The sequence below is a fragment of the Topomyia yanbarensis genome, chromosome 1 (genome assembly GCF_030247195.1).
Source record: "Topomyia yanbarensis strain Yona2022 chromosome 1, ASM3024719v1, whole genome shotgun sequence".
Classification (NCBI taxonomy): domain Eukaryota; kingdom Metazoa; phylum Arthropoda; class Insecta; order Diptera; family Culicidae; genus Topomyia; species Topomyia yanbarensis.
Window position 1 is genome coordinate 66,828,382 of NC_080670.1, and position 20,405 is coordinate 66,848,786.

A 20,405-nucleotide genomic window follows, 5' to 3' on the forward strand; every position below is an offset into this window, starting at 1 on the left:
TCTAGACTGTATTTCCTTCCACCACTAGTGTCAACCTCGCAGCTCTGCAAAACTGTTCTATCACTGCACCGCAAATTGCAAAAATTCATTTATGCACCAGGAAAAACTACATAAAACCCTACCCATTCTCGATGTTCCAGATTTAAAAAATAAATGTGCAAACAATTTCGAATTTTCGCTGAGTAACCATTTCAATAATAAAAGCGGCAACACTGGTCGGAGCCCTCAAGTGGCAAAACTTTTTTTTCCAGCAGGGATGAAGATAGTGAAAATAAGAATACAAACAATCAAATAAGAAGCCGATTGTCACGTCTTGTCTTAGTGTTGATGAGACTCAGTCATCTTGAAAATCATCCAAGAATACAAATAACGGTATCCTTTGTTCTCCAAACAATGCACACAAGTAACTTTTTTTTTCGTTCGCTTTGCACTGGCTCGGACAGAAGCAGGAGCACACTGAGTATCGTGATCGCTGTCTTTGAAAATAGACTGATGAATTTTTTGTTTTATTTTGAACAGGAATCAGGAATCAGAATATATTGGCTTAAATGGCACGTTCCCCTATGTAGTCGGGGATTTGTGCCTTTGAACTTTGAATGAATTTAAAATAGAAACTACTAATTTCTCATGAAGCTAAAAAGGAGGAGTCCGGACCCCCAAGATCCTCCCCCTGGATCCGCCACTGGTTTTGAATACATCACGCTAAAATATAGACCGACCGTGATATAATCGAAACATTACTGTATTGAACAACTATTGATTCTGCGATGGGCTGGATAAAATTTTTGTCCATAATGTATTTAAAAACTATTTGTAGGTTTTCTTTGCAAAATGAACGTATATAAACGAAATAAACCACTACAACTGCACGGTAGTTTCTAACGTGGAAAGCGAACGGCACAAATTAAAATTCCACATTTCTCATATGCGAACCGTACATGGTATTTTCGCCACTACAAAGTGGTGCAACATCTGGTTGAGACTGATTCCAATTGCTATGCGGACGTATAGAACCAGTTGTAGTGGGTGGGCCTAAAATGCAGTTGCAGCTGACTTCACAAAACACAAACACAACCCAGAGCGACCGATAGAGAAGCGTGTCAACTTGACGGGGTGTGTGTATGCCAACTAGCTATGCAAGGCACAGCTAAAATAACTTTCAAGAAACTTTCGTTGCCATTGCATGGAGTTCATTTTTTGTTTGTTTTTCGCTAATACATAATGCATTACCATGCGAAGCTAACCAAAGCAGACTCAGCAAATTAAGAGAACGATTATTAGGTGATTTAAAAAAATATTTTAATGTTTTATCTGAAAGTAAAACTCCTTAAGAACATTTTTCCAAATATTCAAAACACACCATGTCTACAAAGCGTCGATTACGATTTAGAGTATCTCGAAATGGTGTTTTGTAGACGGCCCTTAGCGTTGATCACGTTTGCGGGGATCTTCTTTCATTTTTGGCTTTTTTCATATTGAAAGGTTGTGTAATTGCTTCAGAAACCGATTTATTAATAGAGGCGCGGAGTTCTGTGTCTCATATACAATTCGACTAAGTTCGTCAAGTTCGTTAAATGGCTGTGTGTATGTAGGTGTGTGTATATATGTGTGTATGTTTAAGACTCCAATGAAAATTGCAATTCTCCTTGGCTGCAAATAAATTTCACGTTTATCCGACTTCCTGTTGCGGAGATATGGTATGAATAGTACGACCACATAGAAAATCTAGATAGCATTTGTCCACATCGGGTTTATGCAGTTTACTACAAATGATCCGCCTTAAAATAATCTTCAAGTTGTCCGAAGACCGTTTCGGATTTAAATAAATACTGCAAAAGTTATATAAGTAAAATAGTTTCTCTAAGAAATACTGAGAAACATCCTGAACCTTGATTTTCTTGTAAAATGTAAAGCATGACAGATAGAGCTGAATACATGTAATTTAGCAAACTTTTCTAAAATTTGTCGTTCTACAACTTCACTGAAGGTCGTATGGCCCTACCTAGAATGATTAAAAATTTAATTTTATGATCTTGGTAAAATTCGAACCATCCTAGCTGTTTTTTAACAAAAACAAGGGGCTCACAAACTATGAAAACTTTTGTATACATTTAGTAAAACTTTAAAATTCCTTAGAAATTTGAATACTATACCACTGTGCATTGTATTGCGAGCCCAAGCAGAGTGTGGCAGTGTGACGAAAAGCACAACTGCTTTTTCAAAAGCAGCATCCAGCCACGTCAATTATTTTTCCATTATTAATTTTGCATAATTTGAATCGTATCACTTTTATTGCACAGTTTAATAAAGATTTTGTGTGAAGAAGCCTGGAGAAATACCGTGAACAATTTATTATTTGCATTACTAAGGCATCTATTCTTGGACATGCTCAGCCAAAGTTTCTTGAGCCTTTACATGCAAATGATGCAATTTTCAATTGATGTAATCGAAAGGGAGTGTTCTATTGCTAACAACCGTATAGCAAGAATGCCCCCCTCCCTCGCCCCTAGTAAAATTCCGTTACGGTTGTACATGCATATCAGATTATGTGTCCGATTTGCTGTTAGACTGTTTTAGTACAGTACGTGAAGCAACTCTCAGTTCACACATTGAATATTCAATTCGAAGAGAGTTCCATCCCAAACTGGCCAAATTAATTTCTGTATTGTAAATGCTTGTCGAAAATGGGATTTGCTCACGGTAAACATTGATTAATTCGATTCAGTTTTGATTTGATTAATTTGATTCAGTTTGTATACAGTAGTTCTCACCGAAAACTGTGACGGAGCGTGCTTTGGGAGGGATTCGAACTGATGGGTACATACTCAGAATCGGTGTTTTGTTTGCTATTTCGTTCTAAACGGGATGCACCTGGTCAGTACCGAATGATAATAATCACCATGAAATTCCAAAACATGGAAAATCGAAACGCAACAGGCACAGCACAGCACACGAACGACGACGTACGTATGAAGCGCATCCCACAAGCACTGACAGAAATAGCTCCACCATGTGCAAAGTAGCTGCCCAAACTGAAGGGTACGGATCTTTTTGAAATGTGGATAGTGCTGCTGGAAACAAATATGAAATGGATATCACTCAGTTATGTGGATGCAATTGCAATTCTATTACCGCAAAACAGAAAATACGAGAATTCCGCCGCCTCAGTCAGTATGATAGACGGACCTATCGAGCTGACTGTTGCCATTGACCGTAGGAAACAAGCGAATTGCCGCAAAGTTGTACTAACTAGCATTAGGAATCCAAATAGAATTAGTCGTTCTTTTTCCTATCACCCCAACATGTACGCAAATATGTAGAGAAATATGGGGAAATGTGTATTCAGTGCAATAACAATTTAAGATTTTTACTGCTAAATTTGCCTGTTCTGATATTGAAACATAATCGAATCTGAAAATGCGTTTATTCAAGTTTATCTTAATGTCAACCAAAACAATTTATCCCAGATTTCCCTTAGCCTTTGCAATTGAAAAGCTAGAATGTGTAACTGGGCTATCAACGAAGCAGGCCAACGAAAAATACCAGCAAAATTATCAAACTCCAAGAACGGCTCGTTTGCGTGCGCTGTTTGTCGGTGCTCGTCTAGCGCAAAATTTTGCCCAACTCAAGTTGCCTGTGCAGTCCGACGGTGTACCAAGTATAGAAATTGGAGCGTTCAAAATGTGGCAGTCGCAGTCAGAGAGACGAATGAGTGACAGGCTTGTTATGTTTCATGAATTATATTAATTGAAAACAGTAACAATAATAATTGAAAAATATGAAATGGCTTGCTCGCGCGGCGTTACACATATTTTGACCAGTCTTGTTGGATATTTCCTGAAACCATTTCACATGACTCTACGTTGTTTTTGTCTACAGCTTTGTGAGACGTCGTTGTTGCGGATGCAGTCCTTAACAATAAGTACAATTTTTTCGAATTGAAAGCTGGAATGCCTATGAAATTGCTATAATTTCAATTTGCTGAAAATGTTTTATTAAGAATGCGTAAAGTTGAGACGAAAACTTAATATAATAAATAACGAATATAATACTTTCGGAAAGTGGAAGGAAAATCATGAAAAATGGCGTTTCAGTTTGTCTATAGTAGGACAGGATCGGTTTTTATGAGTATTTGATTTTTGTTATATTATCAACGATAAGTTTATTTGAGGACCAGATTACGTCATTTCGAAACCGTCGACTTTGTAGGTTTAGTATCTTCGAAAATTTTTACAACGTTAAACAGTACAGCTTCTTATAAAAAAATAGTCTTATATCCTTCTAGAAGTAGTCAAGGAGAATTAAATTTTCAAATAATTTAGTTCGAGAATTAATGTCTTCAAAAAAGTTTTCGAGAATCCTATTTTCATATTACGGTATACGATAACTCTTTTCTGATGTTAATAAGCAATAATATTCACATTTTATCGACTGCATAAGTTTCTGAGTCTTAAAATAAAAAGTTATGTTGAAGAAAATTTAATATTAGAAAATTTCGTAAATATCGCTTTATAGCTCGATATGCTGCATACATACCTTCAGCAAAGTTGTTTTAAATGCCATTCTCAACAGATTTTCTAAATGCACATTGTTTCCTATTATTTGTTCTTTCCATAATAACTTCTAGGTAAATTCATTGCTGAAATTATTATATCAGAATACGCGATATTTTATGTTAGAAAACCTTCAAAGATGACGGTTTTGGTATAATGAAAGAAATTTATCTATGGAAGTTTGAAAGCTGTTCCATATTTATTCTACTTGTTTGTATATGATGTTATCAAAGTTAGATCAAATTCTAGCATTTTCAAACAATCGTCGATTGTAATCAAAACCTCCACCAAACCGAATCTCTGGCTATATTACTGAACCTAGTCATAACAATCAGATTTCCAATCATTATGAGTCCGTTTTTGAAAGCATGTGGGGTACTAAGCCTATTTTCGCCATGAAGCCGTTGCAAAGTGAGAATAAAAGTATCAAAAACACAACTTTACTCAATAGCTTAATAGAAGGCTAAGTGTTGTTATCGACAATGCGTACTTTTTATGTAAAATTGTGTGGAGAAACAATTGCAGGCATTTAAAATTACTGTGAAGTTTTGCCCTAATTCTTCTTTTCATTAGCGTCTATTTTTAGCATTGCCTATAAACCTTGGAAGAATACTGAATGCGAACTACCATAGTTAGTGTTTCTTATGCAAAAAGTCCAAAGATTCTATACAAGATAGTAGGATTGTCTACATAAAACGTTTCAATACGTTTTACCCAAATTCTCCCCAAAGGATTTTAGTTTTCCTTTACTCCACATCTCGGAAAAAGGCTTAATGCCGTTAATCAAAATTAGTACTCCTCATGCAAAAAAGTCCATAACAACGAGTGAATGTGAAAGAATGGCCGTACGGAACGTGTGAACCCCAATTTTTCACAAACTTAAGAAGAAAATTGAACATGGCAATATATTTCGGAAAGAATAAGTCTACATGCAGTTGATCATTAGTTGCATTGCCTTATGTACCTTCAACAAAGTTCTTTTAAAAGACATTTTTGCAAAAAATGAAGAGGCACGACATCTGTTAAAAAAAATTTTAAGAATTAATTCTTCATAATTACTTGAAGGAGAATCAACGACTTAAATTATTATGTCAGAAGATGAGCTATTTTATATTGGGAAATTTCTTCAAAGTTTTAAAGCTTCAAAGATTACGATTTGGTAATTATGTCATTTTAACAGTTAGTTAGATTTTCACCAAACCGAATTTCTTGCTAAGCCACTGATTCCAAGTAAGTAAAAACAAAATCGTTCTATACACGTCTACAAGAAACTTCTTTAAATACTGCATATCTTTTAAAATGTTTATTATTCACTGTGTTCCACATTAATAGGCACATTTTTTGACGATTCTTTTTCTATTGTACAAGATCTACACAAAACTTTTGGTAGTTTTTTAAGGGGTAAAGTCGACTTCTTCTCAAATTTGGCAAACCTACTCCTATTCGTGCATTGCACCGATATTTTGTTGTATTACTTGGTATATTACTATTCAGTATGCTATTCAAAACATCAGAAAACCCAGTAATTACAATTTTGCTTTGATCGGATGTTTTGTCAATTGGTTTTTGTATTAAACTATCATTTATCTCATGTATTGACAATTGTATTGATCGTGTAATGGCAATTACTAGATTTCAATTACCAGCCCTACGAGCAGTCCTCAACGCACCAGCTAAGTCTAATACACTCTCCACTCATTTTTACATGGGATCGAACATGTATCATGTGTAGGTATAATGTGAATTCAGTCTAACTTCAAATTAAATACAGTAGTCCTATCATATTCTCATTGTTTCGGGCTCTAAAAATTAGTTCCGCGCATCAAATGTTCGAAGTTTACTCGCAACCCAGTGAAGTTTTGTTTGTATGCGATGTCATCATCGCCAGAATTTGATGCATCCGAACATCTTTCCATCTAAAATTACTCGATACCAAAACTGAACAGCAGAAATTGAAAGCTTGCTGGGTGAAAGAGTCCACAGCAGGGAAAGCAGGAAGAGGAGGAGAACTTTATTGTCCCAAATTTTGTACAATCCAGATGGCACCGGATCAGAAAATGATGCAAATACTTGCTGATTGCAGCAATTTTCGTGTTTCGATTGATAATAATGTATCCCATTTTCCGTGCTCGCTGCATGCAACTGGACTGGTATTATGAAATCCCGGCCGCCTGGCACAATCCAGCAGGCATGATTCGAGCTCTAGGTAAACTGTTCGTTCGTTCGATCGATTCCTCCGCCTATCGCCCGGTAACGAGCGTACATGGAAAATAGTCGAACCTGGCATCATTATTACACAACTCGCGTCTTGCTCAGGAAAATGCAGTGAGGTCGACAGGAAAAATAGCCTCATCATACGGGTGAGGCAAAGGGATCATGCACCGCAGTCTGACCGAGGGTGCAGCTGGCTCGTAGCCGACCAAATTTTGAACGAGGGAGGTAATGAATGAAAATCAGATACGTGTATAAAATTAACATAACTATTGCCTTGTGTCGAAAGAATCCCAATATATGCTACGATCCTGCGAACAGGCAAAGAGTACGAGAAAATCAGTCCACCTCTGCGGTACAAGTACACACACGGGTGCGCTGTAAACGTGTGAACATTTATTTTTTCGTAACGGCCAACGAATAAATCAGATATTATCACGGAACTCGATTACGGTGGCAATTACCGCCCGAAGGACACAATCCCCGAGTGTATCGTTCCGATACGAGTTCTTTTGCATGATAATTTATGCTTCATCATTTTTTATTGACAACCAGCTGAGATTTTCCAAATTGCTTCGCGTTCGATGCAACTTACGAAAGATATAATTGAATATGTAGAACTCTTTACTCAATGTTCCCTTCATGACCACTTAGGTTATTTGAAACAGTTATATTTATGTTACATTGCTTGAGGATGAAATTTCTTGGCCACGAAGAAGAAAAAATCTTGTTGAGCAGATTTAGCATAAATTTACCATTCGAACTCCTTTATCCAGGCCAGCAATGAATTCTTCGTACTTAAGGCTGTTTCCGTAATCAACGCGCTCGGGATAGTTTAACATCTTGTATATTACAACATCTATTATTTCCAGTCAAACCTACAATCGAGCTAAGTGAACAACAGGCATCTTGATCTACTAGTTTTCAATACCAATGCCTGAACCACAAACGGTGGTCAAGTTTTGTGGCAGCTGTTCAGGCCATAAAGAAGCATCCGGACCCCCAAAATCAATTTGTATTTAACATCGCCAAGGAAGGTAATAACAATAACGACATGTTTACAGTAAGTTCAAGAAGCAGGGAATGACATCTGAACGCAGCCACCAAGGCAGCTGCAACGATGATGACCTTGGACGTCAAAAACAAAAGATAATTAAATAACGCCCTGACGCAGTACGCGAGCAGACAAATGTTTTGCCCCTGCGAAAGAAGATCTCCGCTCATAATAAAAAGTTGCACGCGCGAGATCCAGATCAATAATATTTGTTTGATTTTTTATTTTTTACATATTGTATACATAAAAAATGCTCACGGCTCCGTTAAGCTAACGCTATGAGTCGTCTCAAATAAATGAATTTAAAAAATATATATATATTGCATGCCAATATTTATTGACAGATTGACGAACATTACTAGTTTAGAAGTTGTATCGCTGAAGTCTCACACTTGAGATATTGAATGCGGACAAAATATGAAAAGTATTAATGATTGCCTTTTTTAATTGTAGGTCATTCATTCTATTATCAATTCCTTCAGGTTTCTCACTCTTAATCCTTTCCACGATAAAAAATGCACCACAAGCTCTCTGCGAACGACGCAGAATAACCAAATTGCATTGCAATTCAATTAAACGTATAATGTTCATTTGCTGTAAGTTTGGTGAAAATTCTTTGTATAGATTTGAACATAACCAAAAAATCCAGCCAAGGAAATGTAAGAAAACTTAGCTCGCACATCGCATGAATCCTACTTTATTCCATCGTGAATATGGAATCGACTCGAGGAAATGCACGCCGCGGTTTCGAGGGCGCCTGAGCTCTATGGTCACAGACTTATACAAACAAACAATAATTCAAAAAGGAAATTTGTGTTTTGGCAACAAATTTGCATTTACAGCAAATATCGCTGTCCGGCTTTGCGATAACTTAACAAAAACCGAAAAAACCGTATTCTCCTTGAAAATGGCCAACACAAAAATCCAAAACGTCGGGCAGCAAATTCGTTTTGCTTTTTTTACTGAGACAGCCGTTCAAATTCCTCAAGATTAAACCACTTTAGTCGTCATAAATCTAATTATTATCTAATAGGTGGTGGAACAGGTGGAACAAAAAAAAATGTCGAAATGGGGCTTAATATTCAGTTACACCACTTAAAAACTGTTGTTTGATTACTTTTAGAAGTTTAGCTCAGGTTAAAAAACTTCGTTGCGAAAAACAACATGCAACACGACATCGAATACTATATCATCATTACCAAGATCCCCATGTATATGGACAGTGATATGGTGGATGTTCGTCTACAAGAGTTAGCACCGCGCACAAAACACATTACATCAAACGAATTATGTCGATTACGGGGAAGTTGAATCTGTTAGTAATTGGAGAATTTTTCCCGCGGTATACCCAACGGAGTTGAGAGAATGCTTGTGACCAAGGATGCAAAATGCCTACATTTTCTGTGGCTGTAATTTTTCTGCCTACATTCTCATTTCTCTTTCGACGCTACTGCCGTTCGCTATTGCAGGACGCCCAACGTAAGCAAAGCAGTAACATGGCAAAGAAATACTGCCCCCAGTACAGCCACCAGACGCGAGTGGTACAGCTTCTCTTTCCTTATTTACACATTTTAATATTTTTAATCTATTCAATATTTTCAATCACAAACGACGACAATAAATGCGGTTCGTTTACGCCACGACCGGCATCAACGCTTTCGTGTGCGGGCCTCTCCCTTTGACTACGCAGAGAAAAGTGTACGAAGCGAGAGAACAAACTTTACTACGCCACACTCTCACCCAGCAGTCGGAGTACAGCAGCAAAACAAAAATGTATTCTACTACTCTACGGGAAAATGTACTCGGTTTGGCTACCGTTCTGGCAAGAGCTGTAGTGATGAGTCGCTGTAGCGGGCAGTACGGCTTGTGCAAATGTAAATATACCGAAAAAATGTAGTTTACCAGTACCTTTGGCATCCCTGCTTGTGACTAAGCTAAATTTTATTTGAATATCGAATTTCAACCACAGTGGGATGGCGTAACCTATGCGCAAAAAAATGCTGATGATGACATATCCCCGGCAGATCCCTACAGGCAAGCTATGTAACTAGACAGTCCAGTATGGAAAAACAGAAGCAACTAATAAAAACAGACCGGAGACAACTTATACAAGCAGGCACCGAGATTTCCAGATAAACCAAAAACAACCGCCCAATCAAACACTAGTAAAGGGACAACGATTACGACAAGCGCTTCAAAAAGAACCAACAATCTGCATTACCAATAAAGAAGCAAATGCCAATGAAGACGGATTTACAACAGCGATTTGTAAGAACAAGAACCAAATAAGAACCTCTAACCGTGAACAGCAAGAAAGCAGTACCGATGACGGCGTGGACGTGGACGATAACGCTTGGGTTTTCAGAAAGTACCTATAAACGGAACATTAATGGATCAAATATTTGATCGATCTCTACTCATTTTAAATATGGTTTTCTTAACATTTCCGATCACCGATCACATCCATGTAGTGAAAATTCAATAAATACTGGTGCCGATTTCATCTCCTTCCTATCAACTCAAGGCTTTAGAAGCAATCCCTGCAACTCGACAATTTTCTTCGTGCTTATTAGGAAAAAATTGTTTAATATTGTGTTCGAAAAAAGTTGAAAAATTCTGTATTTTCTCGACCTACAACATATAACTCGTTAAGTATACCAATTAATTTAAGATACCCTTTTAACATAAACTATCACACGAATTTTGCAAGAAGTGGATAAAATAACCCCTTGAGAACCATAAAAAATTGGTGTAGTTCGATGCAATTGAAAAAAATATGCTCAAAAAATGAGATGTATTTATTAATGTGGGACACCGTGAATAATAAATATAGTTAAGTCATTCTACACTCGTCCGCCAGAAACGTCTTCAAATACTGTCTGTCTATTATAATACATTGAAGACCTGACCTGACCTGATCAGTCGGCAAATTTGTCACCCTCATATGAAAATGTTTGACGGGCTCTAGCTGACGAACAAGGCTGATTTCGAGTAAATCCTTCCTTAAGCATAAAATATGCTTATCATAAAGATCTTAAAGAGTAAAAATAAAAACATATTTTTTTTTTATTTTTGCGCTAGAAGACTATATTAAATAACCAGAAATAGTTATCAGACTACATCAAGGGAAGGGAAGAATATTTTATGTCTCGATTTAGGCAATGATGATGAATTTCCCTAACGGGTTTCCAAAGTTTTTTGTTCTTTGGCATTCAAATCAAAGATACTATTGGTTAGTCACTTTTAGTAAAAGTCGATATCGAAGCAAAGTTTGAACTATGCACGCATGCACTTCAGAGGAAGCGCGATATCAAGAGCTAAAATTGCAGTGCTTAGTTTTCAGTCACGTTGGAAATTTGAGTAAACGCTATTGAGAGTATGAACTTCAAAACGATTAAAAATTTTTTTTTGATTTTTTTGGTCTAGCAAAACATATATAACCGCTTTAGGAAAATTCAGTATTCGCTATACAATGCATTGATTGAAGACTATAGCTATTTTATTAACAGAGCATTAGCAACAGTTCGTTTGTATGTCTATTTTATAGGCCATGAAAGTCAGATGAAAAATAAAATAAATAAATATATAAATTTGGTTTAGCCTTTGAGATTTCTAGCCCTAATATTGTCCTATGCTTATTTGAGCGATTCTTCCTGCCACTATCCCATGTAGTATGTGTTATCATAAAACATCGTGAAGCATCAGGTTCTAAATGTTGTCAATCGATATAATCCCTAAGAAAGTGGTAGGAATTATAAGAAATGATAGGAATTATAAGGTGAACTAAAAGCGTTTTTAACTTTAAATATATGATCACTGCCTTTTAATTAATTATTTCATTCAGCATCTTTTTATTCATTTGGTTCATCTGCGTTCATTTTATCTATTTTCATTCTTTCACTCTCACTCTTTTCGTGCATTTTCCTGATATCATTCATTCAACTTATTTTATTCACTGTTTTCATTCTATGCATTCTATTATTTTTTTCCAGTTCACACATTTTGTTCAGTTTCTTCATTTTAATAATCTGACTATTTTCAGTTTTATTCATTTCATCCAAATAATCTATTTGACGCAATTTATGTTTTTTATTAATTCATAACCTTTTAACATCGTTCAATTTTTCATTTTAATCAATGCACTTTATTCTGCTGATTTTTTTCTTTTTATTCATTTTATCAATTCAGTTCATTTTGTTTATTTGATTCGTTTGTTTTATTAATTCATTTAATTTATTTTTTATTTTATTCAATTTGTTCATCCCATTCATTTTATTCATTTGAGCCATTGTATTCACTGGATTCATTGAATTAATTTGATTCGTTTCATTCATTTGATTCATTTGATTCATTTGATTCATTTGATTCATTTGATTCATTTGATTCATTTGATTCATTTGATTCATTTGATTCATTTGATTCATTTGATTCATTTGATTCATTTGATTCATTTGATTCATTTGATTCATTTGATTCATTTGATTTATTTGATTCATTTGATTCATTTGATTCATTTGATTCTTTTGGTTCATTTGATTCATTTGATTCATTTGATTCATTTGATTCATTTGATTCATTTGATTCATTTGATTCATTTGATTCATTTGATTCATTTGATTCATTTGATTCATTTGATTTATTTGATTCATTTGATTCATTTGATTCATTTGATTCATTTGATTCATTTGATTCATTTGATTCATTTGATTCATTTGATTCATTTGATTCATTTGATTCATTTGATTCATTTGATTCATTTGATTCATTTGATTCATTTAATTCATTTGATTAATTTGATTCATTCGATTCATTTGATTGATTTCAATCGTTTGATTCATTTGATTCAATTGAATCATCTGATTCATTTAATTCATTTTGTTCATATCTTTAATTTTATTCATTCCATGTTCAGTCATTCCTTTTATTTATTTTATTCAATTTTTCTATTTATTCTATTAATGTTATAACTCTTTCAAAACATAGTCCAAATATTCATTTAATGAGCTAATCTAATTTGATTCGTGTATTTTATAATTTTGATTTACATTAATTATTCTACTCATTTTATGAATCTGACCCCCTTTTATTTCATTTTTCGCTTTATTTTTTTTGTTCGTTTGTTTGATTTTCTATAATTCATTCAGTTCATTCGAGATTTTATTCGTGCAGGACTAGAAACTGTTTTCATTTCTCCTCTAGGGTGCCTACTTTGTATGAGTTCTGCAAACTAATAAATGATCCAACAGTGATATTTGTAAGGAATGTCTCATCTTACTACTAGGTGGATTAAATCGGTTTTTTCTAACAAATCGCGGCCAGGCTAATCAACACACTGGTGAGATCGTTACATGTTATTTTCAACGCTTATATGTTTTCCTTTTTGTAAATGGGAACCAGAATCGAAAATATTATTCTTCATTCTGGAAGTGCGAATATATTGGAAATGCCTAATTGATACGTGGATGTATCCGCGGGAACCTATTGTGGGTCGTTGGATGTGCAATCGAGTTAATATGTTTTACGTCATTTAGACATCATGGTTGTACCAGTTTATATAGGAATTTGCTGTGTGACCGCACTCTTCAACCCGTAACTCCGGAACCGGACGTCGGATCAACTAAAAATTCAATAGCAGCTTATGGGAGCGTTATACCTTTCAGATGAAACTAAGTTTGTTAAAATCGGTTCAGTCATCTCTGAGAAAATTGTGTGAGTTTAAATGACACACACATACACACACAGACATTTGCCGATCTCGACGAACTGAATCGAATGATGTATAACACTCGGCCCTCCGGGCCTCGGCTGAAAAGTCGATTTGCACAGCCTTTTTCATACGAGAAAGGTAAAAATATAAAACGGATCAACACTGTCACATATGTTTATGACAAATCGTCGGTATTTTGTAACAATTCTGAATGAGTAAATAGGAAAGTATAATCGAAACAAAAATTTATTATTTAGCATTATTATGCAAATGCATTTTTTTAACCTGTACGGGCATTGATAGCTAAATTTATTTCACTTCATTAAACCCTCAAATCATCTATATCCCGTAGACAGTTGCTATCGACGGGACTAGCCTCATCCGCGAACACTTGGGTATATCGAAGTTTAAGATTTATGATCACGACACAAATGTGGACGTTTTATATTGTCATCGGCTCTCCCTCTATGGCACACCTGGTTTGGGGACATTCTCTGATTCACATTCATTCAGGAAATCTTCGAAAATTTTCACCAAACTCTCAATTCCGCGTAGATAGTTGCTATCGATGGGACTATCATCAGCCTTGAAGACATGTGCAAAATCAATCATGCGAGCGCTTACCCATACTTTGTTGTTGTACGATCCGAATAGATTATCTTTCGTAAAAACGTAATTTCCACGCTTTGTTTTTTTCCTTGGTTCAAAAGTTTAGAAAATAGTTAAAATTTTATCAGTAGATAGATGGTTAACCCTACCTCTTCATAATTATGGTTAGCTGAATGACTTCTTTGAATTTTGAAGTAATGTTGCAGTGAATCGATACCCGTATCTTCCCCGAAAGGCGAAAGGTGTACCGGTGCGCTGGGCCAGCGATTGGACTATTCGATCCATCGCTGATACCTGTGGGACTACCAGAACCTACACTGTTGCTGTTGGGTACAGAACTATAACTAGTCAGACTTTTCGGTTGATACTGAAGTATTGGTTTCAGACGACGCGCATCGTACACTAGCCAGGACGGAGCTGGAGTATAGTCGAAATGTGGTTTGTGTGCGGTCCCATTTCTGAATTGTCCACAGATCGGATAGAAACTGCATCAATAGTTGTCGACAAAGACCACTGTCAGCGCTCAGGAATTTAAGTTTCCGTATATATTTAGGTGCCTCTGAAATGTATACTTTGAACAACCGAATTGCACCTCCTCTGCTCGTGGATCAAGATTCGGTCGTTTCCCAGGTTGGGTTTGGAACCACCTCGGCATCTGCCACTGATTGAATTTGTCGTTCCATTTACGTATGTCAATATTTGTTCTGCGACATGATTTTCTTTATCGCGCGAAATTAGAAAAGTATTCAAGAGAGATTTCCGCGTTCCCCTTTTTTCTACCTGGGGCTAGCAACTTTATTTACCAACTACCGGTGCGAAACAGAATAGATAAAATAACAATCATGTTAGTAACTACCGGTGCGTAACACGGTTGTTAACCAAAATAGTGACGAATAAAGCTGTTAATCTAGCATGCTTTGCCAACCCGAATAGCAACGCATTGGTGCGGGTGCTCTAAGGTATTCAATATGATACCCTGAAAGAAAACAATTGAACGCTGCGCCTAAGTAATGGCTACCTGGCTCACATATGAAAAAGTGATAAGAATACGTACACTTATTTACCAAACTATTTGAATCTGTTCTGTTGGAAGAACATAAAATGATTCTCTTACACAATATAAATACAGGATCAATGAAATGGTTACCATACTCAAATACCACGCCTTTTCATGAAAAACAAATTCAATTCAGCTATGTACATTGTGATCCGATGCAGGTATAAATGTATGAAACCATGTCGCAAAGGTTTCTAAGGCATCCAAAAAAGTTTATCAAGGAACAAAACTATTTATAAACTAGCCGAAGGCTGTTAGATACGCATAAATGAACATAAAAGAACAGGCAAACTACTATAGGGGAAATACATCGAAGATAGCCGCTCTGAGAAAGATGGATACTCTCAGAGTTTTTGTATAAGGCATATTTTGAAAATAATTTGCCTAATACAGTTTAGTAACTAACAGCACAAAACCCTTCCATCACGTACCTGTACCGACTGTCAACAATACAAAAAAATACAAAAAGTGATAAACGTGCTCGTAGATCTAATTTGCTGTACTTCAGGTTTTGGCAGTTCCAGCCACGAGTATTTCTATATTTTGTACCTCTATCTGGATGCTTAGAGTGTGAAGAACCTGACTGAAAACAGAAGAACATCTGCAACCACTAACAGCTTAACTCAATTTAATTAAATAGTGTTGATTACGAGTAAGATAGGCACCCCATTGTTGTAAACGGTGTCAAAGTATTATTTTTTGTTTTAAATTTGTAAACATATTATCGTAAACTGCTGTAAACGAGATCAATCAATGTGACATTCAAATTTCTTATGCTTCCTACTAAAAGTTATATGGTCCATTAAAGCGGCCATGTCAAACCGAGTTACGTATTTATTGGAATTAACACTAAACATTCTTAAAAGCTATGGCGTACTTGTGTTTTAATTGATGCCTGAATGTTTTCAACAAAATTACTATAAATCGTCCGTCATCCCCAGCGTAGGTATCCGTCGTTCTCGTACTGTTGGCGACATTCAAGATCTAGAGTCATAATTTAAAATCAAATGTAAACATGGAATTTTTCATTTTTATAAATATTATTTTTATTTATGTCGAAGGAACACTAATAGAAGTATGATTCCCTTGTGATAACATTTCAAAAATTACTTTAAACATGTAGAAAGAGGTTCCAAGCTTTGTGATGTCCGTCTTAGGCATAGTTCCCGTACTCTTATATTCGTTCCATGTTATTCAACCGGATTTCACATGAAAACATTGTTACTCTACTTTCATCCAACCATTCGGAAGCAGGAGGAATAAATCCGGTTGAGCGGACAGTCGTATTGGAAATTTGTTCAATTTATTGGCAAATAAATTATGTAAGCTTGCTCAAAAAAGCCAAAAGGAACCGAAAGCGGATGAAAGGGCGAATTAACCTCATCTAATATATAGATTCAGTTTACATTGCCTTCGAGAAAAACTTTCGTATGTGCCCGCAGCATGAGAATATTTTGAGTTGAAGGTGTTCACATGTCTGCTTTTGTTTTTATGTAAAGCATATGCCTGCACGTGGTGTGAGAATTTCTATGCAAGAACGTTCCCTTTTCCATTTCCCAAGGAGGAAGTGGATTCAACATGCTTACGAATTCGGCATTGAATACAGTGTTCGCATTTTCTTGCTAAGCAAAGACGATTGTATTGTTATTTGTAGCAATCAATCCGTGCTGCCTTTTTCGTAAATTGATTCGGTTTATATTTCTTATAAAAGAAATGTGTAGAATTCAATGAAACATACAAGGGTTTTCCAAGGCACAGAGGGCCGACTCCTGTATACCAATCGACTTATAACTATTAACAAGAATTAGTGGTATGGAAGTCATAGACTAAAGATAAATTTGCTACAGAAATATATATGAGGCTTTCTCGTCCGGAAGAAACGTTGAAAGCTCAGTTGGAATGGTTCTGAAGTCGGAGATCATCAGTGTTATCGATGAAGGAGGTTGGGGTTTCTTCGTATTGGTACTACTAGTTACTACAATCAATTGGATTTTCCGGATGCAGAAGTGGGTCATTCTTTTTTGTTTTTGTTATTTTTGGCCACGGCCTTTCGGAGAGGAACCAATTCGACAAATTAAATATTTATCTAGGCCGAATCATTCTAGAAAAATATGAGCCCTGAAAAAGACTGATAGAGTATAAAATGTAGAAAGATTTTCGAAAAAATATTTATAGTCTTGAGAAAGACCGTTTCAGTTGAAAAAAATCTAGGTAAACCAGGAGCTTTCAAGTATTGTGGCTAGATCGAATGAACGTTTAAGCCGGACTGATACAAATTGCTTTAAAAACGTGCCAAATCCGGGCACTAGAAACACTAATTTAGTAGGTATGCATAATGTGTCCTTGATGAAATGGAGCACACTTTATCACCAAGGTTGCTTGCAAATAACAAGGATTTCAAGCAGCGCTATAATGCGAATATACTACACGAAACCATTCTAGGTTAAAAAACTAATGCAAACTGTCAATTATTTCCCTTTTTTGAGTTATAAGAACAAAAGGAAAGATCAAGTCTTCTCATTTTCCCCTACATTATATAAGCAAACTGCGTGCCATTAATAGATTCTGATATGAATTTAAAATCACTCAGTTTAGAGACCATGCACAAATGACGTAGGGGAACTGTGGGTAAGACGGACAGGTGGGGTAAGACGGACACATGGCTATCTTAGGCATATACCGTTTAAAATTCAAATGATTTGTAAATTTACCCTATTGTTATGGATAACTTTGGATTACGAAACACTCAGTATGCTTTGACTACTATTCAACATGTACAGTTTAAGCAAACATTGATAATTAGTAGTGCATCTTCGTGCAGATGTAATTTTCAAGCATCTGATTGTACAAAAAATCAGTTTTTTCACGGATTTTTTCTTTTATTTCGGTAATGTAACTCTTAAGTGAAAACTTCGATGAAAATAACAGTTAAGTTGATTTATGAGTGAATAAGTACAATCATTTAAAAAATATGTGTGCTTGTGGGGCAAGGCGGACAGTCTTGATTAATTTGATTGATTCAACCTTATAGGAAAATTTCTTGCGTACGGAAACGAAAATCTAATTTTTCAACTTGGAGAACCGTCCAGCTAGTTGAAGTCTGACATTCAGCAGACTGCAGGATGTACGTGAATGTGACAGAGGCTGAATACGGCATTTCTAAAATTTGGCAAAGGTGAACGACTTCGTGTAGCTTCCACACTTTGGCTGTGTGCAATCGAGGAACTTAACAATGGCACTTTTAATATATAACTTACCAGTTTTGTATAATATGTGATCATTGGAAGTGATTGTATAGCTCTCTTTATGACAACGGCAAAAGCGGTATTAGAAAATACATCATTTGCTTCAACTCTAAATTGGACCCCGAATCGTAATTTTTCATCTCGAATTGCATAAAATTCATATATATTAAGAAGAACCACAATTCGTTCAATAACATCCGTTATAAATAGTAAATTATGCTACTTTGTGTTGTGATCATCATATCTCGAACATGTCCGTCTTACCCCCATCATATGTCCGTTTCACCCACAGTCTGAAAAAAGTGCGGAAATTTCTTCGTTTTCTACTTCTTTATAAAAAGATACTTATTGATTTTTATAACATAATCCCTCTGGACATTCAAAAACCAACATATGGAACTACAAAATAGAGTATCACATGTTGACAAATACATGCTTTTTCTATATTATATTTGAGTATATCCTTAACATGTCCGTCTTACCCTCAGTTCCCCTAGCATTTTGAGGGAGGTATGTCGTTTTTGTGACGCAGTGAGACTAGGGGGAAACCCCCTCTAGAGGATAGGGTAAAGTAGTTGTGCGACTTAGTGAAAACTTTAAAAAAGTTGGCGTACATAAAATTCATTGATTTCAGAAACATTTTCTTGTACACCAGTGAAAAAAAAAACGAATAATGTATGAGGCTTGTTTTTCGTTTAGTGAAATTTCAGCTTTACAATTTCGAAAAATTGTATTAATTGTTTTTGATAAAAACGATTAAAACTGTAGATAGACAAAAAAGCTTCACCATTCAAACTAGTTGATTTGGTTCAGTAACTGAATCGTTAAATTTTAGTAAATGCATACTGAATAATCCGCAATCAAACTGTAGCAATTGTGGTTCGAAAATTCCCGAAAAATGCTACGTCATTGATGTATGGCTCCTTGTGTTGGTTATCTATATTGGACACCTAATTATCTGCGTAGATTATACGACAGGTTTCGTTCGTCAGCTATTAAAAAACATAAATTTTGATTGATAATTAAAATTTTGATTGTAATTAAAAGTTCTCGTTTTTCTAGTATATCTTAAATTGAATACAGCTCTGTATTAAATAGAGGTATGCTGCACCATGATTTCATACCGAGCTAATAAAAAAATGTAAAATATCTGTGCTTGCGTGAGGCAACCTTAGCAAGATAGGACATGTTTTTCCTGCTACGTTCATTCCAAAGCGACTAGTTCTCGACAAACATATGATTACGGCTTAAAAGCCAACTGTCAAAATCCACTTTGAATGGAAATTCCAGACAAACCGTTACTAGTCGAACACAGTTCACAACAGTTTATGAAAGAGAAAACTTTTCTCTTTCGTTTACTACCAACATATGTGATTGGCGTGTAACGGTTTGTCCGGAATTTCCATTCAAAGTGGATTGTGACAGTTGGCTTTTAGGCCGTAATCATATGTTTGTCGAGAGTTGAGCTGTTGGTGTGGGTGGCCACTGACGGTAGTCGTCACCCACTGCTGCTGTCGTCAACTGAGATTCTTCCGATCTGAAACTAGCAGACGATGCAACCACAACAATCCTTTCCATAAAATGCCGCACCGCTCCGGAGTCCGTTGGACGAGCAGAGTGGTGGTTCATGAAACGAGCGGCGGTAATGATGGCATGGTTGAAAACACCGGAAAACTTTCTTCATAAAATTCTGCTACGGGTGTCGAGACTTGTTTGCGCTATTTTTAGGCAGGAAGCAATGGCTGTTGTCGGTGGTAGAAAAACTGCGAAGCTAGACCGCACCGAAGGGTTAATTTTCGTGACAGTCAAGTTCAAGTGGTAAAACACTGCTGAATAAGTTTGACCCCCCCGGAAAATTATGTTTAGCTGTTCTCGTTTTACGACATCAGTTTTCAGCAAAATATTGTTCGTATGACTTTACTATGAATTTCGCATATCATGCAACGAATGTCTCTAACATATGGAGGAA

General features: G+C 35.9%; 1 protein-coding gene across 2 annotated transcripts in view; it reads right to left on the minus strand.

The window, feature by feature from the left end:
* LOC131677846 (serine-rich adhesin for platelets) overlaps positions 1-20,405 on the minus strand; it is a 694,115-nt gene that overhangs the window by 164,255 nt on the left and 509,455 nt on the right. The gene's annotated exons all lie outside the window — the stretch shown is intronic.